Source organism: Lepisma saccharinum, chromosome 10 (assembly GCF_977018435.1).
Source record: "Lepisma saccharinum chromosome 10, izLepSacc3.1, whole genome shotgun sequence".
Lineage (NCBI taxonomy): Eukaryota > Metazoa > Arthropoda > Insecta > Zygentoma > Lepismatidae > Lepisma > Lepisma saccharinum.
This window is the reverse complement of record NC_139238.1, coordinates 5,302,003-5,321,593: the sequence shown is the minus strand read 5'-3', so window position 1 is coordinate 5,321,593 and position 19,591 is coordinate 5,302,003. Positions and strand designations below refer to the sequence as shown.

Sequence of the window (19,591 nt, the reverse complement as noted above, 5' to 3'; positions counted from 1 at the left end):
ATGAAGGATTCGGGTATCGGATACGGGATTCAAGATTTGGGTATCGAATCGAGGATTGGGTTTCAAATGTCCGGTACAAGATTAGGGTATGGGATTCGGTATTCAGGTGTCAGATGTAGAATTCCGGGATTCGGTATCAGATGAAGGATACGGGATTTGGGTATCGCTACAGGATTCAGGATTCGAGAATAGGATGCAGGATTCGGGATTCAGGTTTCTAGATTTGAGTATCGTATGTAGGACTCGGGATCCGGTATCAGGTGCACGATTCGGGATTCGAGTATAAGACGCAGAATTCTGGATTCGAGTACCGGATACAGAATTCGGGATTTGGGTATCGGGTGCAGGATTCGGGATTCATAAATCCGATGACACTTTGGAGTTTTCTAAGTGTAAAAGAAAGTCCTGTGCTTTGAAAAAGTGAAAATATGTTAAATGTGACAAAAATGATTACAGTATACTCGGACAAAAATCGTCAAATATGTATGCCCTATAGAAGGAGCTTCATTTAATTCGTTTCTCCATGACATGAATTTGTGGTAGAAATCGCCTACAAAAAATTACATGCTTAGTGATAAAAATCGTTGCTGACACATTGAACGGTATGCGTATTGCGTATTGGTACTTTCCACATGAGGGTGGAATACATTCGTTCAGATCTTGTGAGCATAAAATGAACAGGAAACAAACTTTCGAACGACTTCCACTCGCCCTTTAAGGAAATTAAGCGAGGAAATAGATTCAAGCAGACGAAGGAAATCCGTTTAAGAGCTTTCTTTATGCTTTAATTTCCATGCAGGTTTATTTCCTTCGCCTTTCGCTTCGGAGAGGCTGTTTGGGGGAGTATATCTCGAGACTTGGCAACTTTTCAGACAGTTTCCGAGCTTCTGACGGACAGGTTCGATCGAAACTCCCGAGAACCGCCAAGAAAACACAGTTGCCCCCCGCTTCCTGGTAGCTTTCCAACCGCCGACGTCAAATTCAATACATCTTCGGAGAATATTCCCATCCAAGGCCGCCAAACCAAATGTTGGTTTCAGGGAATTACCCGCGCGCGCTCTTACGGAACCAGGTATATCTTCTCGGCAGGCCTGGCTTTAACGTATGCAATTTCTAGGCTCGTATCTAGATATTTTGGCACCCTAGGCGGTTTGGCGCCCTTCCGCACTACCGACCACAGATATTTTACGTATATCCCTTATATGTTCTTCTAATACCATACTTACATCCTGCATACTTTGAAATCAGGTAAAAAACAAAAACTCATTAAGCATAATATAGATTACAGGAAGACTTAGGTTGGCAGGCCATGTGGCACGAATGGAAGAGGAAAGAAGAGTTTACAGGATTCTTGTTGGGAAGCCTGATGGTAAGAGACCTGTTGGAAGGCCAAGACGAAGATGGAGGGATAACGTTGAGATGGACCTAAAGGAAATCGGTAAGGATGGAAAAGATAGGGACAGATGGAAGGCTTGTGTTGATGCAGCTATAAACCTTCGGGTTTAAGAAGGCTAGAGAGATAGTAATGCTATATTTCTGTTGTATTTCTGATTTTAAAAACGTTTCGCATGTACAGGTGTATACAACTCTGGCAAGTGTAAATTTCTCCGTCGCATGCTTTGTCTTTCTTATAGTACTTAAGCAAACAAAAATAAGTTTTAAATCGTGTCCTAGGCTTCAACTCCCCTAGCCTATTCCTCGATACGGGCCTTACAATTCAACTTAAAATTCTTAGTCCAAGTGATATCGGATGGTTACTTATACGAGGAAAAGTCCACCACGGGTGACACGACACGCATCAACACGATAGTCTAGTTCTTGCAACACTTGCATCAACATACGCCTGTCGATAATGTCTATCGCTGCGATGAAACGCTCCTTTATGGCTGCGATATCATGGGACACCGATGAGACGAATACCCTGTCTTTGATGAAACCCCACAAAAAGAAGTCACACGATTTAAGGACCGGTGATTTTAGGGACCAATGCATTGCACACAACGCTGTGGGTGATTTTAGCGTCGCCTTGCGGCAGAGATGTGAAACAAACTGTTCGCGTTCCTCGGTCGTTCTGGATTGGTTTAATTAAAGTAAGTTCAATAGTTTACTTGCAATAAATAAATAATTTTTTGTAACCTCTCAATTATTTATGAAACACCCGGTACTCCGTTATCGGAGGGTCTCGGGTTCGAATCCCGCTCGGGCTTGGTTGTTTGTGAATGTCCATTCATCAATTTCATCACTCATCCCAATCTTCACAAATTAGCCAAGAGCAGAGGCGTCTCGTGAACGCATGCGTCATTTGTGGGAAAAAGGACAGCTTGCTCTGCGACGACATTCGTGAGCATTTCTACATTCTAATTTCTTCATATCGTCGATGTTTTCACGAACTGGCGAATATGTCAACTCCCCTGCATCACGAACTGGCGAATGTGCAAAATTTGACATTTTGAGGTTTTGACGGTGTATATGTTGGAACAACCTGTACTTTGCTCTCACAAAGTTTCAAGTTTCTATTAAATATTGCTTAGGAGATAAAGATGGACAACGTATTGACGAATATGAAAACTAGTATTGTGATAATTTCACGAACCGACGAATATGAGAAAAACATGATATCATTTTACAATCCATTCAGAATGTGTCAGTTCGACTACATTTTGCCTAACAGATGCCGCTGTAATAAAACGTTTTGTATATTTTTTTTTTCCATAAGAAATATAACCCATTTGTAAGATATCAGAAAACATGTAAGGCATAGTTGTTTGTGTTTCTATTGGAACAATGTACAGTCTATATTTTGAGACTTTCAGTGAAATTGGCAATCATCTGGTTTACTTCTCGCAACTAAATTATTTCGAATGGTTTATAAAAGAAATGCCATATTTGTTTGATAATATTTTGAAGAATAGCCTTCTAGTGGTGTGGCTCGTGTAATTATTCAGAAGATATGAATAAGGACGTGCTTGTGAAGTGGACTGATGGCAGTACTAACATCGTCAGAAGACAAGAACTTACAGTCCCCCATGGAATGAAGTTGCAATATGGAGCGAAAGTAAAAATGTGGTGGGATCCTGAGAAAATGTATTATGAAGGTGTTGTGATGGAAGAAGATTCTGAAAGTGGTGATACAGGTGATGAACTTCCTCTGTCAGTGCCAAAGAAGAGCTCAGGTGGTGTGATCAATGACTCGAGTGCAGTTTAGTGACGTTGACAGTTCTTCAGAAACGTTAGCGGATGATGAGGACAAAGATCCTGATTTTCTTATATCTTCCAGTGATAATGAATCGTTCGTACATTCCTCACCGAGGAATGTTCACGCTGTATGTAGTTCCTTGCATTGTGAAGAAGAAATATTTTCTGCATGCGTAACGTGTCAGGATTTGGTTTGTTACATTAACTTCATGTTGGATTGCGCCGAGCACAACAGACTTGTTAGTGTACAAGAGAAAAACAACCCTCCGGGATCAAGCCACACAGATTTTAAAGTAGATGGTTCTCAAAAGGAGGATGTCACTCCAGTAAAGCGAAGAGTTTCCGAAAAGGAAAAAGGAAGAAAAAATGTAAAAGCCTGACGTTCTTTGGGTTATGAGTATGTAAGTGAAAAGAGTCATCAAGTTCTTCCTTCTCGCAGATTGCTTCGTCACGGACATGCCAAACAAGAGGATTGAAGTGCAACGATTTTGATGACAACACAAGAATGAAAGCTAATAATGCGTATTATAATGTAGGAAATGTTTCCCGACAACGAAAATGGGTAAGTAAGTTCATCGCTTCCAAAGCTCCTGTAAGGTCAACGAAGTCAGAAGACAAAAAGAGGAAGGAAAGAACGCTTCATTATTTCTTACCAGATGACCATAACGTAAGACAAAGAGTATGTTGTAAAATGTTTCTTAACACACTTGCAATTGCTGAGAGACAAGTAAGGACGATGCTAATGAAGTTAAAGAACCAGTGCATGGTAGAAGAAGAAAAGAGAGGTGGACGTCAGACAACGTTAAAAGAAAGAGACGAAAAAATGCGTACAGATATCAAAAAGCACATAAATATGTTCCCTAGGATGGAATCTCATTTTTGCCGCAGAAGTTCTAGCCAACAGTACTTGTCGTCCAACTTAAATATTGCAAAGATGAATGAACTATTCAAAAAAGAATTTCCAAACAGCTCGGCATGTTACTCCTTATACAGATCAGTTTTTAGATGTATGAAGTTAAAATGCCGTTCTCCAGAAAAAAATATCTTTGTGGTTTGTGTGAGACGTACAGTGGTGGAAAAAAGTTCTTCCCCATAAGACTTTAATGGCAGTAAATAATGCCGGAAGGGTAGGCAACACACATTGCACCATTAGGTGATCGGGTGATTCTGTCTGTCTCAAGAGCAACTCGTCTTTCGTGCAAAAGCCAACAGGCACAGGAAATGTAGGAAAGTCACGTGACTTGTCAGGTGGAATGTTGTTCGTCAGAAAATCGCCTTTTCTCAAGCCAGGTCGCAGAACCGACAAGAGCTACAAGTTATATCTCCGAAAATGATTCCCCTAAAAACGTTGAACGAAACGCTAAAACAATTCTTGCCTTAATTACTGTATGTGCCGCAGTAGCACAGTGGTTAGGGCGTTTTATTACCATGCGAGAGATCTGGGTTCGATCCCCGACGGGGGATAATTCGGATTTTGTCCACCTGTTCAAGCTGCTTTGGTGCCCACCAAGCGTCGTATAAAGTGGGTACCTGGAGGAAACTCTGGGGAAGGGGGGGTGGTAAGGCGGCCAGGGGCGTGGTGCTGATCACATCATTCCCACCTTCGGCCTGATGAAGAAAGCGTGGGGCCCTAACTCCACTAACTCCACACCCCCTATACACCTTCATGGCTTGGTGCAAAGCACAAGGTAGGACTTTGCATTTTAATTTACTATACATCCCGATTTTGTCGTAACAAAACTTCCCAATCTCTACGTGGGCTTTCTTCCAAGTTCCGTAGGGATGTGAATAGGCTCCAATATTTCTTGACACAATTCATACATGTTATATTTCCGTATAAGAACAACAGCCGATATATTTTGTGTGCGTGTGTGTAGGGGAAGGGGGTATAATCCAAACATGTGACGTGATCCTTTTCCCACTACCCACTCCATTCTCAGAAATAAATCGCAATTCCACACACTGAAAATGAAGCACTTTCTACATCTTAGCATGCAAATATCTACATAGTAGCAAAGTAATGTGTGGAAAGAGAAAAAATAACGATTTGTAACGGCACTCTGGAAATTTTTTAGTTTATTTTTTTTCAATTTGAACTGACATTCATAACATTCATTAACAATCCCAATATTGACAAAAGAATGTCTTAGTCGTTCTGCTACTTTCAATTCTTCATTATCGTAGTCACCGTAATTCTCTCTCTCTCTCTCTCTCTCTCTCTCTCTCTCTCTCTCTCTCTCTCTCTCTCTCTCTCTCTCTCTCTCTCTCTCTCTCTCTCTCATCCTTCCCGATGGCGCTGTAGTAGAGGAGTCGCCTTGTAATCAAGGAGTCCCCGGTTCGATACCCGGTGGAGACACAGTGGTTAGGATCCCAATTTAAACTATAGACGCAGTCTCGATTAGCCTTTGTGTGCATAAAGTGGACTTAAAATACCAAATGAAAATAAAAATTAAAATCACCGTAACTCTCTACAAAGCCAGAGGATCCATTTTTGAAACCTGTTGAGGTTTAGATGTAGCATTGCATTTGTATCATTACTAGGGACACTGAAATTTCGCGAACGCTTTAAACGCGAAATTATTTTCAAGTTTGTATAATTTTGTTTCGAGAGAAGTGGATAGGAGTTATGACCATGTTCGGCTCCAATTTATTCACGAAGTTCTGCGAAATACAAATCAAAATGCGAAATGAAACGAAAAGTCTCGAAGTTCACGAAATAACACCGAAATTCAGTTGTCAAAACAAAAAAAAACACATTAATTTATCTTCTTTCATAACATTGGACTGTTATTTTGCTCGTGAAAGTTCAACATTTCATTACAGGTGACAATGACTGCGTAAAGTAGTTTTACATCATCAGAAGCGCAATGCCGCACAGTGCAAACGGTGTCAGTGATAAGTATTTAGCCGCTTTCTTCTCCGTTCGTTCATTTCTCCATTCCTGCAACTCAGGCTATCTCGCTCCAACGTAATGCGTAAATACGTTGATGTCATGCAGAAAATATGGAAATTAGTTTTCTGCTGTTAATGTTATGTTTTTGTAGCTAAAACGCAAATGTTTTAGTAGGACTATTTTTTTTCAGCCAAAGTTTGCGGTCCAAAAAGTTCCAATCAGAGGCCTACAGAAGATCGTGTGTAGTCTGTGTCTCCATTACGTGCCACACAAAAATACGAGTTTCAAGGATTTTCGTGTCCGTGCTTCTTGGGGGCTTGCTCATAGTTTCTTTGGCGAATTACAATGCCCAAAGTTATTTCAGTATTTGAACGTGCTCGAGAGTTCAAGGCAACAAGGCTTGTACAAAATTAAATGACTGGCTCCGCGAAGATCCAGTAAAGATTTTTTTTTTTGAAAATGTTAGTTTTATTCAGTATTCAAGAAATATTGTCAATGAAGACTTGTACGACATTTGCAAGAATGTGCCTATTCTAAAAACATGTTCACAATTAAATTTTTTGAGAGGGTACAAAGCTTTTCAGGATATGGTAAAGAGGGATGTGAAGGAGTCAGGTGTAACTTTGAATTTAATTAATATGCTACTAGCACTTAAAAAAGGTAGGTGCAGACTACTTAACTTTGAATTTTATTTTCCGCTTTTCCAACGAAATGATCTTTTTTCACCGCTTTTATATACCGAAATTGTAACTTTTTAAATGCGAAATTCATTAATATTATTTACCATAAATCATTGTCCCTAATCATTACCCAACATCTTCATCGTCGCGATTATCGCAAGAGGTAAAAATGCGACACAAAATAACCCAAACAGAAGCTGGGAATCAATCTGAATATTGGTTACATTGGATACGTGGTAGAATTGTTTTAAATATCACATCCTGTGATATAATAGGGTTTTTGATAAGAGACCATTTGTATAATACATACCATTGTGGCGAACAATAAGTAGTTTCACGTTCACTACGCTCTTCGGTTGTTTAGAAATCGTAAGGAAGAAGTTCAGTGTAGATCACAAAAGAGATTTACATATTGTTATGATATCTTTTAAACACCACGAAATCTAATTCCAATAGAATACGATACTACTCCTTACGTTCCTGTAAATGTTCACCATTAGTCTGGCGAAAAAAGGTAACGAAGATTTCCGTGTTTCCTTGAGGAAAGATAAGGCGCCTGCTTGTAGCAAGCAAGCAAGCACTAACTACTTCGATCAGTGACCTTCACTGCCAGAGTGACTCACAGCAGGCCTCCGCTCGTTCCAGTGTGCGTATAAAACAGGTATTTAATTTCGTTCCTTACAATCCACAGTTATATCAAGCTAACATTCTAATATTTTCGTAAAATATGTAGTAAACAAGTTTTATACATTATGGTCTTCCAGAGTGTTGTTGCCTGCTATTTACACGCGGGAGATGGGAGTGTTGTAAACATTTCTGAACCCAAAGGTCGAGCACGAAGGAAAAGTCGTGTAAGCATTGGAGGTAATAACAAGGTAATAGAAGTTGAAGGAAATGCTGGAATAAATTATATCAGAAATTGAGTAAAAACAGTTTCCATCACACATAGGGCTATCAGATCACTCTTCAGCGGAAAGTAGGACAAAATGTATCAAAATGTTGGACACGATCGTATTTGCAGTAACTATAATAGGTTACTAGGACATCTTAGCATATAACGAGAATATGACACATCTTCAGCTGAAAAATTAATGTTGAAGTGAAGGGTTGAGTTCAAAATTCCTCAACTGCTAACTAATAGCACGGCTGTATGTGATTTCAACTTGTGTATGTAAGACAGAACGTTTTTCGTCGACATGGGGCCAGGAAGTGAAAACAATCCATGAATTCGGGAAGGAGAAAATTCACAATTTCGTAAATAAAGTCTGGAAGTTCTTGTTTATTAATATGTAAAAAACTACTATACACTGGGAAAAAACAGAATTGTGTGCCTTATTTCTCCAATAAGGAGAATAATTACTTGTTACTTCGAACAAATTACCGACAGTTATATCGATAAAACTTCACAAAGTAAGCACTTTTATACATATATCCGGACTTTTCCGGATCTAGAAAATCGTGAAGTAATTTGTGAGCTGGGATTGTAGTTGCTTTTCCGAATATCCAGTAGCAACCATGCACACTCTTTGATTTAAGCATACTTCTCCAAGGAACCACGTTATCTCAGACTCCCCTCAGATTTTCTGTTTCTCCATCTAATTTGACGTTACGTGATGCCCAAAATACGTATAAGATTTCTTTCAAATTCCTTCCGGACACCAGACATAACTATGAAATGTAGGACACGTCCGGAAATAAGAATGATTCTTATAAGTTTTTTTATTTTCTTATTTAGCGTCGTTTTTCTTTCACCTCTTGCTAATCGCGACAACGAGGATGAGTGATATGATGAAATTGATGAAGGGGCACTCACAAAGAACACCCATACGCAGGACGGGATTCGAACCCAGGACATCAGACATCGTAGCGCACTGTGCTAACCACTCTGTCACGGACGGAATTCTTATAGCCCTAATCGTTCCTCAAGCATTTGTCCTATCTTTAACTATACACGAAACATAAAGAACAATCTAAATAAACAGGTGCCAGTTCACACTCTAACCGTAAAAAACATATGCATGTGAAAATGCAAAATAATATTTATTTTTAGGTAGTTGTGATTTATTATTGTATATTAAAGAAATATATTAGTGATAAAATGACGGAAGTAGAGGAACATCTCCAATGAAACACTCATGCCTTATGGATATTTGTATTTCTTGCCAAACAAGGTTCCGAGTTCGAGTTCCGACCAAAATGGGTTCATTGTGTATGTTCATTCATGTCTTTAATGTAATCATAAATCGTCGTCATGAATAATTTAACTTCAGAGGAAGAAAACTGAGGTAATTACTAATAAAAACAATAACAAAACAAATTTGATCTTAAAGCCCTGGCTTTGAGCTACATATTCCATCACGGGGATCATAGGCGTGCGCCCAGGGGGCCGGGGGTGGGCAGATGCCCCCCTAATCATGGACGTCTGCAGATTTTTTCCACGAAGAGACAAGGTATTTTTCCATGGGGCATATTACCCCGATAATAGTGTTGCATTATCGCATTCCTGCATCCTCAATATAATAATTAATGTAAATTATTATGACTGAAATCAAATTATACATGTGAAAACGTACTTTTTGGTTGACATTCGTTTTCTAAGGGGAAGATGTGGCAATCCTTGCCCCCCTTCCAGACATCTATGCCCCTATATTATTATATTTTCACCTAGAAATTTAGGATAGATGAATCCTATCGCCGTTATTAAACTATATTATACTATTAAAGAAAATTAAGTATTTTCAAGCCGATGAAAGTTCAAAGCAACTACGGGGGAAGGGGTGCAGTGGCGAAACCACCCCCCCACCCCAACAACCTTGAACGGAAATCAATTTTAGGGGGGCAAACATGGAAGTAAAGGAAAGGAAGAGTAGCAGAATGTAAGAGTAGCAGGACAAAAGGATACTCAAGATGGATTTTGTTTTCACGTCTTTCTTGCATTATTTCTTCCAGACTGCCAAGAGCACTTGCGCGGGAGGGGGGGGGGGGAGGGACAGAGCTGCAATTGCCCCCTTGATTTCAAATTTTATACAAATATAAATACCTTTTGTAAAATGTTCTTGCACGCTTCGCTCGCAATGTCTGCTTTTCTTGCAGTCTAGTCAAGTTAAGAGCCGTAGCTAGGGATCGACGGGAGTTAACCCTGGACGCCAAACGATCTAAATCAAAAAAAATTGTAAAAGAGAATAATATGGCGCTCCATGAATTTTTTTCCCCATATTAAATCGACATTGTTTTCATTTTGCAAAAAAATGGATCTGAAAATTTATTGGTCGCTTCGCTCGCAATTTGTTTTCTGTAATGCATTTTAAATTACCGAGGAGAGAAGTACTGCTTCTAAAAGGTTTTCTCTTAAGTGCATGAACAATTGTTTGGAGGAAAAGGAACGCGCAGATTTGAGAGACAATGTATATGATTTTTACTGTTGGTATATATGTATATATATGTGTGTGTGTGTGTGTGTTGTATATATATATATGTATGTATGTATTTAATATTTATATGTGTGTGTGGGGCGGGGGGAGGGGTGTATATATAAACACACCCATCAATGCAATAAAATTTAAACAAGTGAGATGAAATTACGTTATTCTTTTCCGGCCTGAAATATCATCAAGGCTATCCCCCCCTAATCAGAGGGTCTGAGCACGCCTATGACGGGGACTGACACTTTACGTAGGTGTAGACACGCTTCGTACAATTTGATGATATCGCGATTACGTAATGGATGTGCAGCCACTTAACTGAAGCCCCCAAAATTCACATTTTATTACACTTTGTGGATTGTGCATTAATCAACATCAGGTTAATCGCGGCAGGCAAAGTGGAGGGAAAATGACAATGAAGCACAACGAGGGGGCCCTTGGTTCCCGATTAATGAAACTTTGTCTACATGCAACTGAGTCGCTGCGTGAAATCGCTGAAAATGTAATTTATTAATTTCTTAATTTTGCTTATTTTATATTGCTTTTCTAGCACTTGGCGTCAACAAAGGCGATGAGGATGATTAATGAAGTTATGAAATGGATGATAGGACATGATGATCCATGTCTTACACAAAATTCTAAGTTGGGACTAATGAATATCGATTCGTCTTATCATTTGTCAAGTAGTTGTTTTTAACTCCAATCTTTTTCAAGGACTTCTGGGTTGACAGCATGTGTGTTGCGCGATGATGATTCGACAAAAACCACCATTTCAGTTAACTTTCTTGAAAATGACTCTAATATCAGTAAAGAGAACATTTTCTTACGAATAGCTGTTGTTATGAAACCAATTCCTGAAACTCACGGCACCCAGCTGTTGTTTGTTATGGCTGGGCTTGGGGGTATGACTCACGCTGCTGTCAATACTCAATCATTCCCGAGAATCCAGGTCCGCCAGGCAAACCCAAGCGACAATTTTGTTATTTGGGTTGCATAGACAACAGGCTTTAAGATGTTACGATATCGTAGGTCTCGTGGCCCAAGAACTATTTTCCATGACTGTACAACTCATTGAAATCAGCTAATTGTTTATCTAATCATTCTGACTTGATTGAAAAATATAACAGCATACAGGAAAAACAGAAGGTGAGGGAAATTAAAGGTGCGATGAAAGATACAGCTGTTCAATATCCACAGGAGTTCGTGGCTGCTTGCTTTGACATGGAGAAAGTCATAAATCTACCACATAGCAAACGAACTGAACTGCATTACAAAAGAAAATTATAAGCTTACAAGTTTACAATTTATGAATTAGCTAGTAAAAGCAGTTATTGCTACGTTTGGCACGAAGGATTAGAGAAAAGAGGTCCGAATGAAGTTGCAACAAACTTAAGAAAGTTTCTGCTGATGAAAGATGATCAAGGTGTAAAACAGGTAGCGTTCTTCGCCGATGGATGTGCATCTCAGAACAAAAACAGTATTCTATGTTCGTTTATTTTTTAAACAATGAAGCACAAAACATCAGCACCATACATGTTTTCTTCTTCGAAACGAGTCACGGACAAAGTGAAGGCGATGCTATTCACAGTACAATTGAAAACGCACTTCGACGGAGTGAAGATATCTTCATCCCTGCCCAACTCATCCCGGTAATCAGGATGGCAAGAAAGAAACAACCATATGCTGTTCATGAGTTGCATACTAAAGACGTCTTAGATTGGAAACAATATTCGCAGTACCTGCCTATCCTAAAAGTTAGAACAGCAAATGAGGGTCAACCGGTGGACTGGACAAAAGTCATGCAAATTCAAGTGCGCAAAGGTTGTCCCAATATATTTATAAAAACATCGCATGACCTAAACACACACTCAAGTATATCACTTCCTAATCCACGCAATGCTGAAGAGGAATGCCAAGGGCTTTTACTTCAAAACCAAAACTGCCTTTGAAAAAATACCAGGACTTGCTGTCATTATGACAAGGAGATACCAGTAATTTCTCATCCTGATTATAAAGACTTCTATGTCAGATTACCTCACTAATTGTACAACCATTTTGCGTCTATTAACTTTGTATTTGATAACAGACTAGTGTTGGTCAATGTATTACTATTTTCTTCCTTACATTTTATTTCCTGAATTTTATTATTCTTGAAATTTATTTGCGGGTACGTCTAGTGTTGTGTGAATTTCTGTTTCTCACTGTTACGTATTAAACTGTTATGGTGTATGTTATGATTATCGTATTAATGATTGGTCTAATATTTAACTCTGTATAAATATCCAATAAATAAGATGAAAGTTTTAGCCTTGAACTGTAGAATTCGCAGTTTTAGTGAAAATTACAATGACGAACCAAGCTAAAAATATTCCATTTTTTTTGTTTCACAAACTGACGAATAGATTCAATGAAATCCTTTGTTCATTTATTGTTCATTAAAATTCTTTCTACGGTGTTCTTTCTCATGTGAACTACCTTCTCACACAGCATTTATTGTTATCTCAAAATATAGTTTAGCTCGAATATTTTTTTCAATGATTCGCAAGTAACGTAAAATTGACTACTTTCAACTTCGTTTTTCTCAAAATCAATATTTTGCACATTCGCCGGTTCGTGATGCAGGGGAGTTGACACATTCGCCAGTTCGTGAAAACATCGACGATATAGGAGAAGTAGTTATTTATTTTACACGAGCGCGCTCAACTAAGCTTATATTACATTTCTTGGATCTTAAATCAAAGAAAGTAATAATTCTTTTCCCACAATTGACGCATGCGTCACTTCAGATCCAAGAAATGTAATATAAGCTTAGTTCAGGGCTCTCGTGTAAAATAAATACTTCTCCTATATGAAGACATTAGAATGTAGAAACGCTCATGAATGTCGTCGCAGAGCAAGCTGTCCTTTTTCCCACAAATGACGCATGCGTTCACGAGACGCCTCTGGCCAAGAGGCACAAAACGCGAAGTAAAATAAACTAAATCAATCGATCAATCAATCAAAATCCGTTATCGGAGTATGTGGAGCAAGGTCGTGAATTTTATGATCCTGCCTTTGGTAGTTTGAGAAATCGACAACTATCGATTGTTTCCGATTATTGAGTAGAAGCACAGAAGCTCTGGATATCGCGTCATGCAGAGAATTTACAGTCCTTTAAACCCATAAAATTTTGTATTTTTTTCGGAGATACCAAAAAATTAACAATGTGCTGATTGTTAATATTCAGTTGTCGGACCCTTATGGACAGACGGACCTGCCAGTTAAAATAATTTATGTCGCTTTGAACTAGGGTTTACTAGACCTTCCTTTGTGGAAAAATTTAGACCTTCACCTCTTCTAGTTGTCGAGATATCGACACGTCACGTACGATCGATTGTTCCCTCTCGCTGCCAGACGGACTGACTAATCGATTTGGATTTTGTTGCAATGAAGTATTATTTGATAGTTCTATCAGCTCACCAAGTTTTATCTTTATCGCTTTTGTAGTTTCCGAGATATCCATTGTTGACACGATCGGTTTTTCACAATTTGGTGATGAGTACCCTAGAAATAAAATCGATCGATAAATCCTGGCACTTGTCATTTAGATGGTCAGTTTTACGGGAGTTCATGGTAACAATGAAGGTTCAACAATCGTGCCGAGACCAATCGTTATGATCTCGGAGCGGTCTCCTTGCTGCCTGGGAGACGAACAATGGAGGAGCAGCTCGAGAGAAATGGGAGAAGGTTAGAGAGCGGACGGGTCCTCGGAGATGGAGCATCCGTCTTGCTTTATCCTCCTGCATCTTCTGTGATGAAGGGAAGAGATGGAACCTCAGAGCTCTCGGCCACTTTGCTCGCAGAGAACAGTGGCGGATGATCAATCCCACCATGGCGAGGGTGAGAGTGTGGGGATGACGATGGCCTTATGTGTTGGCGGAGGAAAGAAAGATTGTACTGGAATGCATAAGTGACTGCATAAAGGACTGTGGTAGGTTAGTATGCCTACTCCTGGAATATGAGGAAATTGATTACTTATTTCACTTATTTTCTATCGGTATTCTATTCCTGTCTTCCGGTTCGAGTTTCTCTTATGCCTTTTTCTTTCTAGTTTTTTTCTCTTCTCTCTCTCTCTCTCTTTCGACTTTATTGTTCCCTCTGTTTCTCTCTTTCTTTCTCCCTGAGGTTCTCATTTTCTTTCTCTCCCTCTTTCTCTCTTTGGTTCCTAGCTTTCTTTCTCTCTCTCTCTCTCTCTCTGTAGTTTCTCGTTTTCTTTCTTCCTCTCTCTCTCTCTCTTCCTTTCTCTCTCTCTCTCTTTGGTTTCTAGTATTCTTTGATTCTCTCTAGTTTCTAGTTTTCTTTCTCTCTCTAGTTTCTAGTTTTCTTTCTCTAGTTTCTAGTTTCTTCTCTCTTTGGTTTGTAGTTCTTTTCTCTCTCTGTAGTTTCTAGTTTTTCTCTCTCTCTAGTTTTTCTCTCTCTCTAGTTTCTAGTTTTTTCTCTCTTTCTAGTTTCTTCTTTTCTCTCCCTCTCTCTTTTTTTCTAGTATTTTTCATTCTCTCTAGTTTCTAGTTTTCTTTCTCTCTCTAGTTTCTAGTTTTCTTCTCTCTTTGGTTTCTAGTTCTTTTCTCTCTCTCCATTTTCTACATTTTCTCTCTCTCTAGTTTCTAGTTTTTCTCTCTCTCTAGTTTCTAGTTTTTTTCTGTCTCTAGTTTCTAGTTTTTTCTTTCTTTCTTTCTTTCTCTCCCTCTCTCTGTCTAGTTTATAGTTTCCTTTCTCTCTCCAATTTTTAGTTTCCTTGTCTCTCTCTTTAGTTTCTAGTTGTATTTCTCTCTCCCTCTTTCTACTTTATAGTTTAATTTCTCTCTCTGTTTCTCGTTTGCTTTCTCTCTCTTTCCCTCTAGTTTCTCATTTACTTTCTCTCTCTCCCTCTGTCTTTCTTTACCCTGTGGAGGCACATAATAGTTCGGATTGCACTATAAACTGCAGCCTACGTTTACATTAGCCTGTCTGTGAATAACTTGAACTTAAAACGTGACTCAGCCTTGCCTTGTCCCCTTAGGCTGGATGGCAAAGCAAACTGACTTCTTACAGCATTATCACTGCACATTCAACGACCATCCATCCATCCAAGGCTTGAAACCATAGCTTAACCTGTCTGGCATTCCTTATTGGTTCCTGAATCACCGTCTAGATGCAGATTATACTCCGGAGACTTTAGATTCGGAAACATTGCAACAGAGAGAGCTCAACACGAGTCACATGTGTGGTACAAGAGGAGGAATTCAACAGCCAGATGTCGTTGCAGAAGTGCACTTGTTAAGCGTCTGCAATCCACTTTCCAAGTGTTGTGAACATTTCCTCTCTCTCTTACAGCAAATATAATTCCAAGCTGAGGAAGAAAACATGGTTCACGAGCGACTCCTCTTCAATTATTCCTTGCATCCACGGACTGCTTCTGCATTCGGAATGCCCTCCCCCCCCTCTTTCTTCTTCCCAATTTGTTCAAATCCACTCAGCATCCTTCTCGACATTAGAGCCGTGCTGTGGAGCAATCACTGTTAAAAGCCACTGGAGAGAATTCGTGAAGAGAATCGTAGGCAGCGTTGCCAACCTCCGATCAGAAAAAGTGCTGATTAAACTATTTGCTAAGTGCGACTAAATTGTGCTAGGACCTATTATTATTAGTAGTAGCAGTATTAGTATTATTTATATTATTACATTATTAATATTTTTTGGATGACTTAGCTTTCATGTTCAATTTATGCATTTATTTTGGGAGGAGTTGTGAACGTGCGTTATTGATTATTATTTACAACAGTTAAAAAATATTGGGAATTTCTCTCATTGTGTTAATTACATTTCAGTGTACAGTTAATGAGATAGTGAAGTATAAATTAGATGTAGTAGCTGTCCAGGAAGTTAGGTGGCCAGGAGAAGGGAATTGTAAAACTAAAAATTATACTTTTTTCTATGGTGGTACTGAAAATCATAATTTTGGAACAGGCTTTTTCATAAATAATAGAATTATCTCGGCTCTTAAAACAGTAGAATTTATTAATGATAGGATATCATATGCAGTTTTACAGGGTAGGTGGTGTAAAATTATTTTAATAAACATACATGCACCAACGGAAGATAAAGATGATAATACTAAAGATGATTTTTATGCAGAGTTAGAACAGGTCTTTGATAAATTTTCTCAGTATGATATGAAAATTCTGTTAGGTGACTGTAATGCACAGATTGGCAAAGAAGAGACATTTAAACCCACGATTGGTAAAGAAAGTCTTCATGAATTAAGTAATGATAATGGTATAAGATTGATTACTTTTGCAACCTCAAAGAATTTAATTGTGAAAAGTACCACTTTTAAACATAAAGATATCCATAAATGTACCTGGTCTTCTCCAGATGGTAAAACTCATAATCAGATAGATCATATTCTCATTGATAAGAGAAGGCATACTAGTATAATTGACGTTCGTACACATAGAGGTGCTGACTGTGCCAGTGACCATTATTTAGTAATTGCTAAATTAAGAGAAAGACTCTCAGTGATAAATCATAAGCAACAAAGTCTAAAAGTTATAAAATTTGATACAGGAAAGTTTGTTGATGAAAAAATTAAGAAAGATTACCAAATTAAACTGTCAAATAGATTTGATGTTTTCCAGGATTTAAATGATGATGAAAATATAAATGAAACAGACGTAAATAAGAATTGGGAGCACATACGTAATGCAATAGAATCAGCAGCTAAAGAAAGTATAGGATACCATAAACCGATAAAAAGTAAGCCATGGTTTGATAATGAATGTCATAATCTAATAGAAATAAGAAATCAGGCTAGACTTAGGTGGTTAAATAACTCTGATGATACAAATCTAAACAATTATAATAGAATAAAGCGAGAAGTTAACCGCACGTTTAGAAGTAAAAAAAGAGATTACTTGAAAAGCAAAATTAACGAAATTGAAATAAACAGCAAAAATAAAAATATCAGAGATTTATATAAAGGTGTAAATGAGTTTAGAAAGGGGTGGCAACCTAAAGTAAACTTGATAAAAGATAAAGACGGTGATTTTCTAGCTGACCCAAGCGATATTCTAAATAGATGGAAGAACTACTTTAATGACCTTTTAAATGTCCATGTAGGACATAAATCAGAAGTGAATGAAGTACACACAGCAGAACCTTTAGTTCCAGAACCTAACTTGACTAAAGTTAAAGATGCTATTAAAAGGCTAAAGAATAACAAAGCACCTGGCATTGATTTAATACCAGCTGAGTTAATTAAATATGGTGGAAATTCATTAATATGTCAAATTCATAAATTAAATTGTTTAATATGGAATAAAGAAGAAATCCCTCAACAGTGGAAAGAATCCATAATTGTTCCTGTGTTTAAGAAAGGTGATAAAATGAACTGCAATAATTACCGTGGAATTTCTCTACTCTCAACAACATATCAAATATTATCTAACATTCTTTTAACAAGACTAACCCCATATGCTAATGAAATTATAGGTGATTATCAATGTGGATTTAAACGTAACAGATCAACTACAGATCAAATTTTTCACATCAGACAGACACTTGAAAAAAGTGGGAATATAATCAAAATGTCCATCAGCTATTCATTGATTCAAAAAAGCATATGATTCGGTCAAAAGAGATAAATTATATAATATATTAGTAGAGTTTGGAATACCTAAGAAGCTTGTTAGTATGATAAAAATATGCACAAGTGAAACAGAAAGTAAAATTCGTGTGGGTATTAATATGTCTGACAAATTTACAATTCATGATGGGTTAAAACAAGAAGATGCATTATCTCCATTGCTCTTTAATTTTGCCTTAGAATATGCTGTAAGGAAGGTAAAAGAAACTAAAGAAGGACTAAAATTAAATGGTGTGACTCAGTTGTTAGCATATGCAGATGATGTAGACTTATTAGGGGATGATATAAATACAATTAAGAATAATGCTAAAATATTTTTCAAAACTGCTAAAGAGGTAGGTTTGGAAGTTAACAAAGAGAAAACTAAATATATGCTTACAGGCCGAAACCAAGTGTTAGGTAATAATCAAAATCTAATTATTGATAACAACTCGTTTGAACCAGTTTCCAAATTCAAATACTTAGGAGTAATATTAACAATTGAAAATTATATTAAAGAGGAAATAAAAAGTAGGCTTAATTCAGGAAATGCATGTTACTTCTCTCTTCATAAACTTTTGTCTTCTCGTTTAATATCTAAGAAACTAAAAGTTAAAATATACAAAACCGTAATTTTGCCTGTAGTATTATATGGGTGTGAAACTTGGTCCCTTACATTGAAAGAGGAACATAAATTGAGAGTATTTGAAAATAAGATCCTTCGGAAAATATTTGGACCTAAAAGGGATGAGGAGACAGGTGAGTGGAGAAGGTTACATAATTTAGAACTACATAATTTGTACTCATGTCCAGGTATTATTAGAATAATTAAATCAAGAAGACTTAGGTGGGCAGGCCATGTGGCACGAATGGGAGAGGAAAGAGGAGTTTACAGGATTCTTGTTGGGAAACCAGATGGTAAGAGACCTGTAGGAAGGCCAAGACGAAGATGGAGGGACAACGTTGAGATGGACCTAAAGGAAATAGGTAGGGATGGAAAAGAGTATATAGATCTTGCTCAAGATAGGGACAGATGGAAGGCCTGTGTTGCTGCAGCCATGAACCTTCGGGTTTAAGAAGGCTAGAGAGTTAGTTAGTTAGTTAGTGTTAATTGCAATGGTTTAACCAATAAAATGAGTTCAATAGACAGCTTGAAAAAGTTTCAAAAACTTCGGCGACTAGCTTGTTTTATTTGTGCACAGAAAGGCTAATCGGGACTGAATCTACAGATTAAAGTGGCATCCGAACCACTATGTGCCTCCACCGGGTTTCGAACCCGGGACCCCTTGCTTACAAGGCAACGACGGTGTTCCTCTAGAGCTAAGTAAGGAAAGATAAAGCAAAGATTAGAAGAGGGTCGACCTGGGTGTGGCTGGAAAGACTTGCCTCGGGCTCGGCAAGTTACCTTCTGTGCGCACAAATAGGGTCTGCGGATTTTTTTAAATATATTTTTTCATAGTATACTCCTTTGAATTCAATGTATCTGTCTCCCAGGGATGCGCGTTGCAGATTATGCTGTGTTTTACCATTATGCTTAATACAAGATGCGTGCTAGGTGGCGACGAATTTCAAATTGTGATAGGTTTAGCGCCATTATTCTAGGGTTGGCATCACTGATCGCAGGAGTTTCCTTGGAGTTTCTTCTTTTCTTCGTTGGTTTCTTTTCAACGCAGGACAAAGGCGAACGAGGAAGAGGAAGCGAGACGTTCATTGGATCAAAGTGATTGTGACGTTCCCGCATAAACGCCTGCTCGAGTGGTGT

General features: G+C 38.2%; 1 protein-coding gene across 1 annotated transcript in view; it reads left to right on the top strand.

Annotated features, from left to right (window-relative positions):
• The window catches only part of Gycalpha99B (guanylate cyclase 1 soluble subunit alpha 2), a 533,625-nt gene that overhangs the window by 286,436 nt on the left and 227,598 nt on the right, over positions 1-19,591 (top strand). The gene's annotated exons all lie outside the window — the stretch shown is intronic.